The 13,763-nt window shown below is 46.8% G+C and overlaps 1 long non-coding RNA gene across 3 annotated transcripts in view; it reads left to right on the forward strand.

Moving 5' to 3' along the window:
- The window catches only part of LOC102553770 (uncharacterized), a 37,984-nt gene that overhangs the window by 19,975 nt on the left and 4,246 nt on the right, over window positions 1–13,763 (forward strand). Inside the window, exon 1 of one of the 3 annotated variants that reach the window (XR_590849.3) lies at window positions 4,887–6,655. The exons of the other annotated variants lie outside the window; for them this stretch is intronic. This is a non-coding gene — a long non-coding RNA (uncharacterized LOC102553770). Of the gene's footprint in view, window positions 1–4,886; window positions 6,656–13,763 lie in introns of those variants that run through there. 3 annotated transcript variants of the gene reach the window in all.

The raw sequence follows: 13,763 nt of genomic DNA on the forward strand, positions 1-13,763 counted from the left end.
TATAAAGCAAAGGACACTGTCATTAGGACAAAACTGCAACCAACAGATTGGGAAAAGATCTTCACCAATCCTACATCCAATAGAGGGATAATATTCAATATATACAAAGAACTCAAGAAGTTAGACTCTGGAAAATCAAATAATCCTATTAAAAATGGAGTACAGAGCTAAACAAAGAATTCTCAAATGAGGAATATTGAATGGCTGAGAAGCATCTAAAGAAATGTTCAACATCCTTAGTCATTAGGGAAATGCAAATCAAAACAACCCTGAAATTCCACCTCACACCAGTGAGAATGGCTAAGATAAAAATCTCAGGTGACAGCAAATGCTGGTGAGGATGTGGAGAAAGAGGAACACTCCTCCATTGTTGGTGGGATTGCAAGCTGGTACAACCATTCTGGAAATCAGTCTGGAGGTTTCTCAGAAAACTGGACATAGTATTATCTGAGTACCCAGCTATACCACTCCTGGTCATATACCCAAAAGATGCATCAACATATATCAAGGACACATGCTCCACTATGTTCATAGCAGCCTTATTTATAATAGCCAGAAGCTGGAAAGAACCCAGATGCCCTTCAACAGAGGAATGGATACAGAAAATGTGGTACATCTACACAATGGAATATTACTCAGCTATCAAAAACAACGGCTTTATGAAATTCGTAGGCAAATAGATAGAACTAGAAAATACCATCTTGAATGAGGTAACCCAGTCACAAAAAAAAACACACATGGTATGCACTCCCTGATATTTGGAGATTAGCCCAAAAGCTCAGAATACCCAAGAAACAATTCATAGACCACATGAAGCTCAAGAAGAAGTGAGACCAAAATGTGGATGATTCAGTCCTTAGATGAGGGACTAAATACTCATGGGAGGAGATACAATAATGGAGCAGGGACTGAGGGAAAGGTCATCCAGAGACTGCCTCACATGGGGATCCATTCCATATGCAGTCACCAAACCCAGTCACCATTGCTGATACTAAGAAGTGCTTGCTCACAGGAGCCTGATATGGATGTCTCCTGAGGGACTCTGCCAGAGCCTTACTGATACAGATGAGGATGCTTGCAGCTAAGCATTGGACCAAACATGGGGACCCCAGAGGAGGAGCTAGAGAAAGGACTGAAGGAGCTGAAGGGGTTTGCAACCCCATAAAAAGAACAACAATATCAACCAACTAGAGTCCCCAGAGCTCCCAGGGATTAAACCACCAACCAAAGAGTATACATGGAGGGACCCATGACTCCAGTCACATATGTAGCAGAGGATGGCATTGTCTGGCATCAATAGGAGGAGAAGCCTTTGGTCCTGTGAAGGGTTGTTTCCCCAGTTTAGGGGAATGCCAGGGTGTTGAGGTGGGAGTGGGTGAGTAGGAGTGGGAGCATCCTCATAGAAGCAGGGGGAGGGGGAGGAGAGAAGGGGGAAAGGAAATAACATTTAAAATGTAAATACATAAAATATCCAATAAAAAATCCAATAAATAAATCAACTGAAGAAGCACATCTTATTCCTTTAATGCCCAAAGTATCAGAATTTTAATCAGTGGAAACTAAAAAGCAAGCCCCTTACTTTTTGTAAGCAACATGTTTCCAAACCCTAGCACTGGGGCGCTAAGTCCACTGGCGTGTGTGATTCCACTGTTTAGCACTCGCTTGTTCCTCTGTAAGCAGACCATCCTGTGTCAGGACTGGAACGCAAGCGGGGAACAGGACAGCACATAAACCGCAGCCTGCAGCGCTTCTCATCTCGGAAGGTCCCATCCTTAGAATGGTGTACTCAGGAGGACTGAGTTTGGATCCCCAGCACCCACACAAACTGGCATGGCTGAGCCAAGGGCTGCTTAGGGTGGGCCACCCTGCACAAGCCAGACCTGGAAACAGATAGGACAACCAGACAGGAACCCAGGAACTAGAAGCCCTTGCTGTGGTCTTTCTCTGCCTCTTTGTCAAGCCGTTCTCCCTTTCTGAGTCTGTCGCCCCTGCTACAGCTGAGCACCTGCTCTGGACAGCCTTTAACACACCTCTAGCTCAAAACTCCAGGTCCTGTGTGCAAAGCAGGGTGGGGAGAGAGGGCTGGAGTGTTTCATTCCAGCTGATGGATCACTGTGGAGGAAAAGCGAGCCTGTATGACACTTCTAGATTCTCTTCACCTTCCGCTGCAGAAACAGACACCAAACTGGCAACCTGTTGCAGATACGTGGGCATGGTCAACTCCTTTCCGATCAGTGTAAGTCAGGCAGTGGGTGTCTAGTCTTGCTCCAAGAATACATGCCCCTCTATGAGGAGGGCTACCTCTTTCAGGTACTGCTAGGGACAAGACAGTGGTCCCTCACCAAGGGGGTCAGCATTGTGAAGCCTTCTGTGCCTCTGTCCTGATGACATGCCCTTCAACCTGGCCTGGGTGTGATGAGATGTCACCTGAGTTATCTTGGCTGAGCTGACTGCTATGATGGGCAAGAGCCTTCATCACACCTACCAGTCTCCAGAGGACTCTCTCTCTCTCTCTCTCTCTCTCTCTCTCTCTCTCTCTCTCTCTCTCTCCTCTCTCTCTCTCTCCTCTCTCTCTCCTCTCTCTTTCTCTCTCTCTCTCTCTCTCTCTCTCTCTCTCTCTCTCTCTCTCTCTCTCTCTCTCTCTCCTGAGGCAGGGTTTCTTTGTGTGGGCCTGACTGTCCTGGAACCCACTCTGTAGATCAGGCTGGACTCACACTCCAAGATCCCCCTGCCTCTGCTTCCCAGTGTACTGTTATCCCCATTTTTTACATGAAGACGTGAAGCTCAGAGTTTAACAAACTTTTCCAGCATCTCACAGCTGGGCAATAGCACATAATAGTTCATATTGCACATGGAAATTAAGTGAACTGTTGGCGAATGTTTCTCAGAGTTTTTCTTTGTGGCCTGGCTATACAATATGAAGGGGGCAGGAGGATACCAGATGCAGTTTATCTGGGATGAAGCTCCTCCCACACCGTAGCACTCTGATGGACAAAACCCAGTGCATTGTCCTAGAATGTGGGAGCCCCTGGGTTCTTGGAACCCCAATATCTACATGCGCGCACGCGCGCGCGCACACACACACACACACACACATATCTCTGAAGAGTTCCAATACATGGTTGCTGCTCCATAGCAATCCTTTTTCTCAGGTGATGCTTGGCATGTGCAGGTGGGGTGAGCAGGCATGTGCAGGTGGGCAGGCATGTGCAGGTGGGGTGGGCAGGCATGTGCAGGTGGGGTGGGCAGGCTTGCAGTCTGGTCAAGTTTCTCTCAAGAGGTGCAGCCCACCCAGAGGCCTCTCTGGACTGTGGTCTCCAGTCCTCTCTGTCAGAAGAGAGAAGCATCCACCTGGCAAGGCTGTCAGCTGCAGTTAGAAGGCACCATCTTCAAACTCCGGCAGCTCAAGCTTCAGCGTTAGCTCCTCAGGGAGGTGTCTTTGCTAGTTTACATCAGCACTCTCAGTCCATACACCTGAGAGCTTTACAATAAAAACGGCACTGTCTGAGTCCTTCTCGCTCCCTCCCTCAGAGTCCCTGGGATTGGACAACTGGGGCCAGGGTTAGGAACTCCAGGTGAAGTTTATTCCCCACCCCCAGGCTCCCATCCCCTGGATGCCTGGTTCACACAGATGTCTGTAATCCTGGTTAGGTCTTCGATGACGGCAAGTCTAGCACTGACCAGCAATTTAGTAATGAATAGTCAATAAAACCAAATAGAAATGACTTAGAATTCAGAACTGCGATCTCAAATAACTATTTTATATTAAAAATTAAGGAGTGGTGTGTTTTGTGTGTGTTTCATAATTAGAAACCACATCAATAGTTCCTATAATTCTTACATAAATGCTATGAAGAAAAAAAACTTTCACTAATTTTAAGTTTGAACAAGCTAAGTAAACTGAGCCTGTTTCCTCATCTTCATCCTTTTATTTTAAATTGTGTGTGGTGTGTGTGTGTATGTGGTGTGTATGTATGTGTGTGTGTGTGTGTGTGTGCGTGGTGTGTATGTGTGTGTGGTGTGTGTGTGTGGTGTGTGTGGTGTGTGTGTGGTGTGTGTGGTGTGTAAGTGTGTGGTGTGTCTGTGTGTGTGGTGTGTGTGTTTGGTGTGTATATGTGTGTGGTGTGTGTGGTGTGTGTGCGGTGTGTGTGGTGTGTAAGTGTGTGGTATGTGTGTGTATGGTGTGTGTTTGTGGTGTGTGGTATGTGTGTGTGTGGTATGTGTGTGTGTGTGGTGTGTGTGTGTGGTATGTGTGTGTGTGGTGTGTGAGTGTGTGTGGTGTGTGGTATGTGTGTGTGTGTGGTGTGTGTGTGTTGTGTGTGGTGTGTAAGTGTGTTGTGTGTGTGGTGTGTGTGTGTTTGGTGTGTATATGTGTGTGGTGTATGTGTCGTGTGTAAGTGTGTGGTATGTGTGTGTGGTGTGTGAGTGTGTGTTGTGTGTTGTGTGTGTGTGTGTGTGTGTGGTGTCCATATCTACATGTATGCCTGTGTGTATGCATGGGTACTGCATGGAGAAGCTAGAGAACAATCATCACGCACTAGGAGTCTGTCTCTGTTTCCCCAGAACTGGGATTATAAACCAGTAGAATTGCACACAGTTTTCTATGTGGTGTTTCTGTTGTTTTGCTTTCTTTTCATGAGGGAGGAGGGTTAGGAATTGGACTCGTCCGCATGCTTGTGTGAAAGTGTTTTATCCACTAAGCCACCTGGCCAGCTCAGGTTGGTTGGTTGTTTTTATCTTGAAAATGGGGGTGATAGGGTCTTCCCTTTCGATGTTTTTAATGCCACACCTTTAGCATCTAGCACACTGCCTGGCGCACGGTGAGGATTCTGTAACACTTGTTATAATCCTCTGTGTTACACAGGGCCAAGCAAGGATCAGGTGACTGAAGTAAATTGTCCAAGATCCCAGAACACTTGGCTTCACGCCAAGTACCGCTGCCTTTCATATTCCAGTTGAAAGTTTCCTTATTTGAGACAAGAAGAGGCAGGCAATCTGGGTTTTCCAGATGGGAAAATTCATGACCAAGAAAGGTGATTTCTCTGGAAGACTGAGGAACCACGTGATGCAGGGGTGTGGGTGGCAGTGAGAGGTTAGGCCGTATTCAAACTTTTCTAGAGTCTCTGCTCTAGTGAGGGCAAACCGTGGACCCTCACCAAGCCACTTCCTTGTCTAATACTCCATTTTCTCCCTCAGCTGACTAGGAGACTCATGAGGTGATCAGCCTGTCTTTACCAGCCCCCATCAGAGTGGAACGTGCGCTAAAGCCTCCATTTTCCTGAGCATTCACGCTGAGCACAGGAACAGGAGATAATAAATCATCCCTCCCTACCCAGAATTCCTCACTCTCCAAGGAGCTGGGAAACATGAGCCCGCCCAGGGGACCCAGGCCAGTAAGAGACTCACTCCCTGGCTGCCTGGCTCATTACATACATCCTGAGTTGGGAAGCCCTGGGGAGCCCCTTTCAGGAGATGAGGCTCTTCCTCCTAAGAGTTCTATTGTTAAAGTCTGAGAATTTGGGAATAATCTACTAGGACAGCCAATTTCGAGCCGGCAAAAGGTTACTTTATTCAAAAGCTGATATATCCAGGAGACTACTGGGTTCAAGATCCAAAATGTGAATCAGAGGCAGAATAGAACAAATTTTAAAAAAAAAAAAATTAAATTAAAAAAAAAAAAACACAGATTAGGTGGGGGTAGAAGTAGGTTTATCCAATCAGGTTCAAGCATGCATTGGGTGGATCATGCCTGATATTCTACGTGGTTTTCTACATACCAAACACCTCAGGTGGTTTACTTGATAGCTTGGCCTGGATTGTATCAGAATTCATTGGCAGCTGTGGTCTTGGCCACATCTGGGAGCCAAACCAATGAAGCATAGAGTGGGATATTGTGACTAAGACATATCTGGAACATTTGAACCAGAAGCTCTTTCTGGGGATTTAGCTTAGTACAAAATGGCGACTATAGACAAGATGGAATCTCTGTAGCTAAAGAGGCACCCAACGCCACCCCCCTTCTTGTAACTCATCAAACCTTTGGTGTCACAGCTCTTGGTCAGTATATAAGGCATCATATTGTGTCCTTAGAACTATGAGCTTAACAACATTTACCCTATCTTGCACAAAGCAGGAAATACAATATATTAGGCAACAGACACATAGCATCATCAACAGAATAACTACCAGAGGACCTATCAACCCAGTTACCAAACCTATGCTCCCCTTAACTATTCCAATATGACCAGCATAAAGACAGCATTGTTCCCCTACAGAGGTATTGGGTAGCTTCTGGATGAAGGCCTCTCGTTGCATAAAGAGTAGGTCAAGGACTCTCCTGTTTTATTAGATAATTTCTGCCAGGGAGGAGTCTAGGGAGGAGGTCAGGTGGTTGAGGGATTTTCCAAGGCAGCCAAGTCCCTGTCTGGTAATTTTGGTCACTGATAATAAGGGTCACTGTCCGGATTCCAACACTGCCAGTTATTCTGAGAATCATGAGCATGGGGATCAGAATGCGGATTGCCCTGCCATAGTTTTCTGACCAAAGTCCTCTCCAGGGCTTGGGGCAGGATTATGAGGTTGTCAGCTGCTATGAACTGCTGTACTTTGTTGATGGAGGTATTGGGTAGCTTCTGGATGAAGACATTGCCCTCAGGTGAGTAGGTGGGAGTCCTGGCAGGGTGGGAGCTGGCAACAGAACCAGGAATTAGTCGGCCATCTATTAGGTAGGCTTTTAATGGGCTCTCCACTGCATGGAAAGCAATAATAATCAGATTTTGTCCTACCCAAAGTCAATTTATCAGTCTTTTGTTAGAAGAGCTGTGGTAGCTGTGATTCTCAGGCATGCTGGCCATCCAGCAGCCACAGGGTCCAACTGTTTTGACATTGGATGATGCCAGGGCTCAAGTCTCTGTGTCAACACCTTTAAGTTGATGTCATTAAGTAGGTGACGTCAGACAAGGTAAAACGAGGCCTGTCAATGGACGGGAAGGAAGGGAGGCGGGAACAAAGTTTTAGAAGGAGAGGGAGAGGCAGAAAGGAAGAGAGGCAACGTGGAGGCAGATATAAACAATCTCTCCATGTATCTCTATACAGATATAGGTTGTTACGAATATTTCTTAAGGGATGGATTTCTATAGGTCAATTTATCTTATCTAGGTGGGCGGATTATATCTTTATCAGTTGGTTGTGAGTTTATTGTGTGGATGTATTGTGGATTGAGAATTTAACATATAAATCTGATTGATAAATTACAGTTTATTGAGTCATGATTTCACCTGGTAGTTGGAAGTTTATACCTTAACTACCGGGGGGTGGTTGTTGGGAGTGTGAGCAGAGTCTGTGGCAGGGAGCTACGATAGGCCAGCCCATGCTGGACTTCTAGAGCCCTGATTTTACTGGGTAGCTGGAACCAGAGAGTTCACAGCTAGCAGAGAGCTGCCAGGAGAGATACTAGCCAGAGATAAATCATGCTTTGTTCTGTGTGGCCCTTCAATGCTGGAACTAACTCTAGGGACCAGCATGTCAAGGTCCCACATTGGAACAGCTCTCAGACCACTTGGGTCTGAGAGTACTTGGGGGCAGCATGGAGCTGCTGAGATAAAGATGCCCCACAGTGCCATATGGCCCAACAGGTGCCAGCATTAGTAAAAGATAAGAGGTTACCAATTTTTTTTAATATTTACTGCAACCAGCACCCATTTTTCAATCTATGAACAAATGAACGGGCCTAGGAACACCCGACATCATCAATGTAGGCACTGAGAGCAGGGTTTCTTTAATGTCTTGGAAAGCTTTTCAGTCCATGGAGGTCTTCCTCTGTCTCAGTCCATGGAGGTCTTCCTCTGCCTCAGTCCATGGAGGTCTTCCTTCAGGCCTCTTGGTTGCACATAGAGGGGCTTGACTATCTCTGAAAGCCCAGGGATCCAAAACCAGCAATAACCACAGCTTCTAAGAAGTTGCTGATCTGCCTCTTAGTGAGGGGTATAGGGATCCCTACACTAGCTTGCTTATGGGAGGAAGACAAAGATCTCTTACCTTTATTCAAGTTAAAGCCCATATATGGGTATTCTGGTTCACAACTGGGCTTCTTTAGAGGACACTCGATACCCCAAAGTTTGAAAGTGTTTGTAGCAATCCTTCTATATCTTCTCAGCAGGTGGTTTCATCTTCTGCTATCAGGAAGTCATCTACATATTGTAGGAGGGTGACCTGGGGAAAGCTAAAATGGTACCCATCCATGTCCATGTGCAGCCTCATCAAAGAGGGTTGGGAAATTCTTAAAGCCTTGGGGTAGGCATATTTATGTCGATTAACCATTGAATCCAGTATCCAGGTCAGTCCCTTCAAAGGCAAACAAGGTCTGTCTTTGTTTGGCCAACGGGATGCTAAAGAAAGCATCTGTTAGGTCCAAGATGGTATAGACCTGTGGTTTCTCAGTGGTTAAAGGTTAAGCATGGTGTTGTTGGGTGAATGTTTTCACCCAGTATATTTACCTCCCTTAGGTCTTGGACTAGTCTAAAGTCCCTGGTTACAGGCTTTTGCACTGGCAGAGGGGGTTATTCCAAGGAGATTGGCAGTGAATTAAGATTCCTAGGGGTTGGGGATTTAGCTCAGTGGTAGAGTGTTTGCCTAGCAAACACAAGACAAAACAACAAGATTTCTGCATATCTGAGGCAGTTGACATGAATTTTGATGCCTCCTTGGTTTCAAGAGACATTTGATACTGTCTGACTTGAACAGGTTCAGCCCCCAGTCTTATTTGGGACTTGATGTTGTGCTATGCCTGGCAGATTGTTTTCAACCCTGACTTGGGGGAATTTAGACTGTAATTCTGTTTACAGTGAGCTTTCTTAAAAGAAAAAAAAAGGATTTATTTATTTATTTTATGTATGTGAGTACACTGTCACTGTCTTCAGACACACCAGAAGAGGGCATCGGATCTCATTACAGATGGTTGTGAGCCACCATGTGGTTGCTGGGAATTAAACTCGGGACCTCTGAAAGAGCAGTCAGTGCTCTTAACCTCTGAGCCATCTCTCTAGTCCCAGTGAGCTTTCTTTATTATTCTTTGTTCTGGGCTCAGGATTAAGGAGGTACTCTTCCCCCAGAGGTATGGTTATATAAATATCTGGGTTTGGATTGCTGCTCGCCTTATGAGGAAAGTCTATAGCAATCTTATTTTTCTTGAATGATTATTTGGGCCCTTAGTTTGTGTAGTAGGTCTCAACCTAAGGATCCTCAACCCAGGGATCACTATGAATGAATGAGTCCTGGTACCTTTTCCCAGGTCCACTTCCCTGGCAGTAGTTCATGAGTACTAGACTACTGTACCTGTGGCCCCTTGTATTAAAAGTATGTTGGGAAGTCAGTAGTCTATCTGACTTTTGCAAGACTGATAGTTTAACCCCAGTATCAACCAAGAAGTCAACTGGGTTTCCCTCTACTCTTAAGGTTACCCTGGTCTCCAGAAGGGAAACCAAGCCCCTACAGCCTCAGTTCCTCTCAAGGTGGAGAACCCTAGGTTTAGGTTTCTTTCCTCCCCATTTGAGGCTGTCTTTATGCCAATGTCCAAATTCTTTGCACTAGGCACTTTGGTCTTGGAGAAGTTCTTCCTTTCTCTGTCCTTGGGGCACATGGGTCAATTCCCCTTAGGCCTTTCTCAGCCAAGGCCTCTGTCTGGAGTCCTCATTAAGGTCTGTCATTATGACTTGGAAGTTTTTCTGGCCTGTCTGTCCTCCTCCCTATTGCTACACACTTTGGCAACAATCTCAATTAGTTTAGAGAGAGTCTTGCTTTCAAAACCCCTTCATTCTCTGAAGCATCCTTCAAATATCCAGAGCTGAGTTACAAAAGGAATATTAATGGCTCCTCTGTTTTCTTCTGCTGAGATACACATCCATCAGCTGCTCCAGAAAGGCTGTAGGAGACTCTATAGGTTCCTGGCTCACCTGGCTAATCTTAGATAAATCTGTGGGGTGCTCTGCAGCATACCATCGATCACCCAACAGAGTCTGGCTACAGACCCTCAGGGACTTCATACCTTCACCAGAATTAGGGTTCCAATTGGGCTGGAGATATGGGAAGCCAGCCTCAATGATAGCAGGACGGATGACCAGAAGTCCTTCTCTGTCCAACACCAGTTTCCTGACTCTCTCAGGACCCTCTTTCTTTGTTTGTAAAGGGAGTCTATAATGATTGTTGATAATCATCCCAGGTGGGCTGGTGGGTGTGGAAACTTGTCTCTAAAAGAGAAATCACGCTTTGGGGCTTCACAGAGAATAGGGAAGTCTGATTTTTTCCAGTTATACATGTCAGTAGTGCTAAAAGGGGTGTAATCCCAATAGAGATCCAGGTTCTACTTTAGCTACTGATCTGGTCCTCCTCACTGCACTAGGGAAGCCTAGCTGAAAACTATAGGCTCGGCAAGCCCTGCATCCAGCTGATAAGTTGAGGCATAACAGGTATGAGGGGCAGAGAGTAAGGGATTGGAGGAGGCAAGTTTGAGGACTCTAGTAGCACCAGAGAGTTGCAGCAGCCAGAAGAGTTTGGGGATAAAGAGAGGCAGTGGGAGAGGGAATGGACTGCCCAACATCCACCAATGGTGGTGGCAGAGCTTAAGGGGCCACCAGGATTCCTTTCTCTGAAGAGGGTAGGGCAGGTTCTTCCTCTGAGGGGGGTTGACTGGTGCCCAAGCCTTGACAAGGCAAAGGGTAAGGGGCCCTGGAGGTGAGAACAGAGCTATTTCAGAGGTTGCTCAATAGGAGGACCCAGGCCACAATATAGGGTAAGTGATCTGGGTGGCCTAAGTGTCCAAGGGTCTTGGCTCAGACTGCAATGGAACAGACAAGTTTAAGGGTTGGCCGCTCAGGTAGACAGAGAGTGTGGAGCTTCCTAGGGATGACAAGAGTCTCCGGATTTCTGGGCTTTCTCTTGGAAATCCTTGAAATGCTGGCGAACAAGGTCTAGGGGTAAGCCAGGAACAGTGGATGGTAACTGTCCCATGATTTCAAAATACAGTACAAGAGCAAAGAGTAAACAACAAAATGGAATCAAGGAACAGATTTGACAATGGCAAACACACTTACAGCCTTCCACAAAGACACAGGAGAATTGGATGAAAAGGGTACAGACAGAGTACCCTGTAGAAAATCTGCCCTGAAAGCCAGGAGCTAGAATCAAGCCAAATGTCTCAGTCGCTCTCCCAAGTAGAGCCTGTGAGCATGGCGCCTCAGCTACTTCCCCTTCAGGAGTTGGGCTACCAGCTGTCTCAGTCACTCTTTCCATGGGAGCCAACAGACCAGTTTTCTCAGACGCTGCTCCTTCAAGTTGAGCCTGCAGATCTAGTGTCTCAGCCAGACCATTGACTGTCTCAACCACTCTCCCCTAGGGAGTCTGAATACCAAATTGTGGTGTCGGGGTAGCGGTGCAAGGCGTTTCGTCCTCCACTCTGATCCTAGGAGCAGCTGCCTGATTTCTATTTTTCTTGGGTCACAGAACAGGAGCCGACAATTCAGAAATTCTCGGTACTCACCTCCCAAGGCTGCCCTGATGACCTTAGTTCAAATGGCTGGTCCTGGGACTCAAACTAGTGGACTCCAACTTCTGGACGCACTCCCAAATATTAGGATAGGAGAATTTGCGGATAATCCACTATGAAACCAAGTTCAAGCCAGCAAACAAAAAACGTCTTTACCCAAATGCTGATATATCAGGGAGATGACTGGGTTCCGGATCCAAACCATGTGAGTCAGAGACAGAACAGAACAACTTTTTAAGACAAAAAAACCACAGATTAGGTGGGGGAGGAGCCATCCAACCAGGTTCACGAATGACATCGGGTATTTAACACCTGGTATTCTAGGTGGTCTCCTAGATATCAAGCACCTCAGGTGGTCAGGTGGTTGACTTGATAGTAAACCTTGGTCAAGGCCCTACTATCGAAGTTCATTGGCAGCTGTGACTTGGCAGTGGCTGGGAGCCAACCAATGGAGCGTACATACACAAGAGCGGGGTGTTGTGCTTAAACTCGTCTGGAACATTTGAGCCAGAAGCTCTTTCTGGAAATTTAGCTTACTATAAAATGAAGACTAGGGAATCTGTGTATCAGAGAGGAGGCCCCTCAACGCTGCCCCTCCCCCACATACAAGCTCTGTATCAGAGAGGAGGCCCTCAACACTGCCCCTCCCCCACATACAAGCTCTGTATCAGAGAGGAGGCCCTCAACATTGGCCCCCACACATACAAGCTCTGTATCAGAGAGGAGGCCCCTCAACGCTGCCCTCTCCCCACATACAAGCTCTGTATCAGAGAGGAGGCCCCTCAACGCTGTCCCCCCACACATACAAGCTCTGTATCAGAGAGGAGGCCCCTCAACGCTGCCCCTCCCCCTCATACAAGCTCTGTATCAGAGAGGAGGCCCTCAACGCTGCCCCCTCCCCCACATACAAGCTCTGTATCAGAGAGGAGGCCCCTCAACGCTGCCCCTCCCCCACACATACAAGCTCTGTATCAGAGAGGAGGCCCTCAACGCTGTCCCCCCACACATACAAGCTCTGGCTTCTCCTAATGTCCCAGGGTCTCACTTAGTGGTCTTGCCAGTATGCAGCACTATTTTTCCAGGAAAGACAGGTCTGACTTTCCTCTAAACCCAACTCCACAAAGACACTAGGGAGAGTGTGTTTTAAAACTAGCTCAAGGGCAGGCTTCAGAAGGGAGGAGCCCATGACCAAAAACATCCCAAAAGATTTAAATTAACTATCTCCAAGTGGTGATTTATTTACTTTTTTCTGTGCTATTCTAGGATGAAAGATGTTGAGGGAGGGGAGAAAATGAGAATTAATTACAACTTTTTAAGACAAAACACCACAGATTAGGTGGGGTAAGGGTCATCCAATCAGGCTCACGCATGACGCACCTTTGACTCCTTACTCCAACAGAAATGCCCCCTGTAAGACAGTAACCTCTCCATCATGGTCTAGTGGGCACGCCTCCTTCTACATACGTATAACTCCTTGAAATCCATCTGTGTGGCTGTCAGGACTCAAGGCTTTGTTTTGTTTTCCTCTGGTTCCTTTGGTTCCGTTTGTTTGGTCATTTTCAAAAGAGGCTCTCCCAAGTAGCCCAGGCTGGCCTTGAACACCCAGGCTTCCTGACTCTGCCTCTTGAGTTCTGGGATGATAGGCGTTTGGCACCATGCCTCACATGGCTTCTTTTCAGTCACTCTACCACCAATCCTCAGTGAGTGAGGGTTCCCTAGGGTTCTGTAGTGGTCTCTCTTCTCGCCTTCCTCTTTCTATTCTCCCAGCTTACTCACCCAGTTTTCCCAAAGCTCTACCTCCACCTAGACTTGTCCGTCCTCCTTCAAATCCGACAACTTTCCTGGGTAACAAACACCCGGGACATGGAAACCTCCTTCAATCTCAGCTTCATCGCGTTTGACCTAGCATGCACTGTGGTTGTGTCTGTTCCTCAGCAGTGTCTTGACTTGCCTGCTTCCTTGTCGTGATCTCCACTTAACTGTAGGACTTCATTGTGGTCCCCAGTCACTCTCTCCCTTCATAGAGTCTTGCCCCCATAGCCTGACTTCTCTCCAAAGGCTGGAAGAAGCTTTCAAGCTCTGGCCACGATGATGGGACTCTATCCGCAGCCCCTCCTTTTGGCACTGTTTCTTCTACTCTCTGCCCCGTCTTGTGTTCTATGCTCTAAATCTATTAAAACAGATTGCAGTTCCCATAGCCTGCCAAATTCTCTACCCTGAAACA

This window comes from Rattus norvegicus, chromosome 2 (genome assembly GCF_036323735.1).
Source record: "Rattus norvegicus strain BN/NHsdMcwi chromosome 2, GRCr8, whole genome shotgun sequence".
Lineage (NCBI taxonomy): Eukaryota > Metazoa > Chordata > Mammalia > Rodentia > Muridae > Rattus > Rattus norvegicus.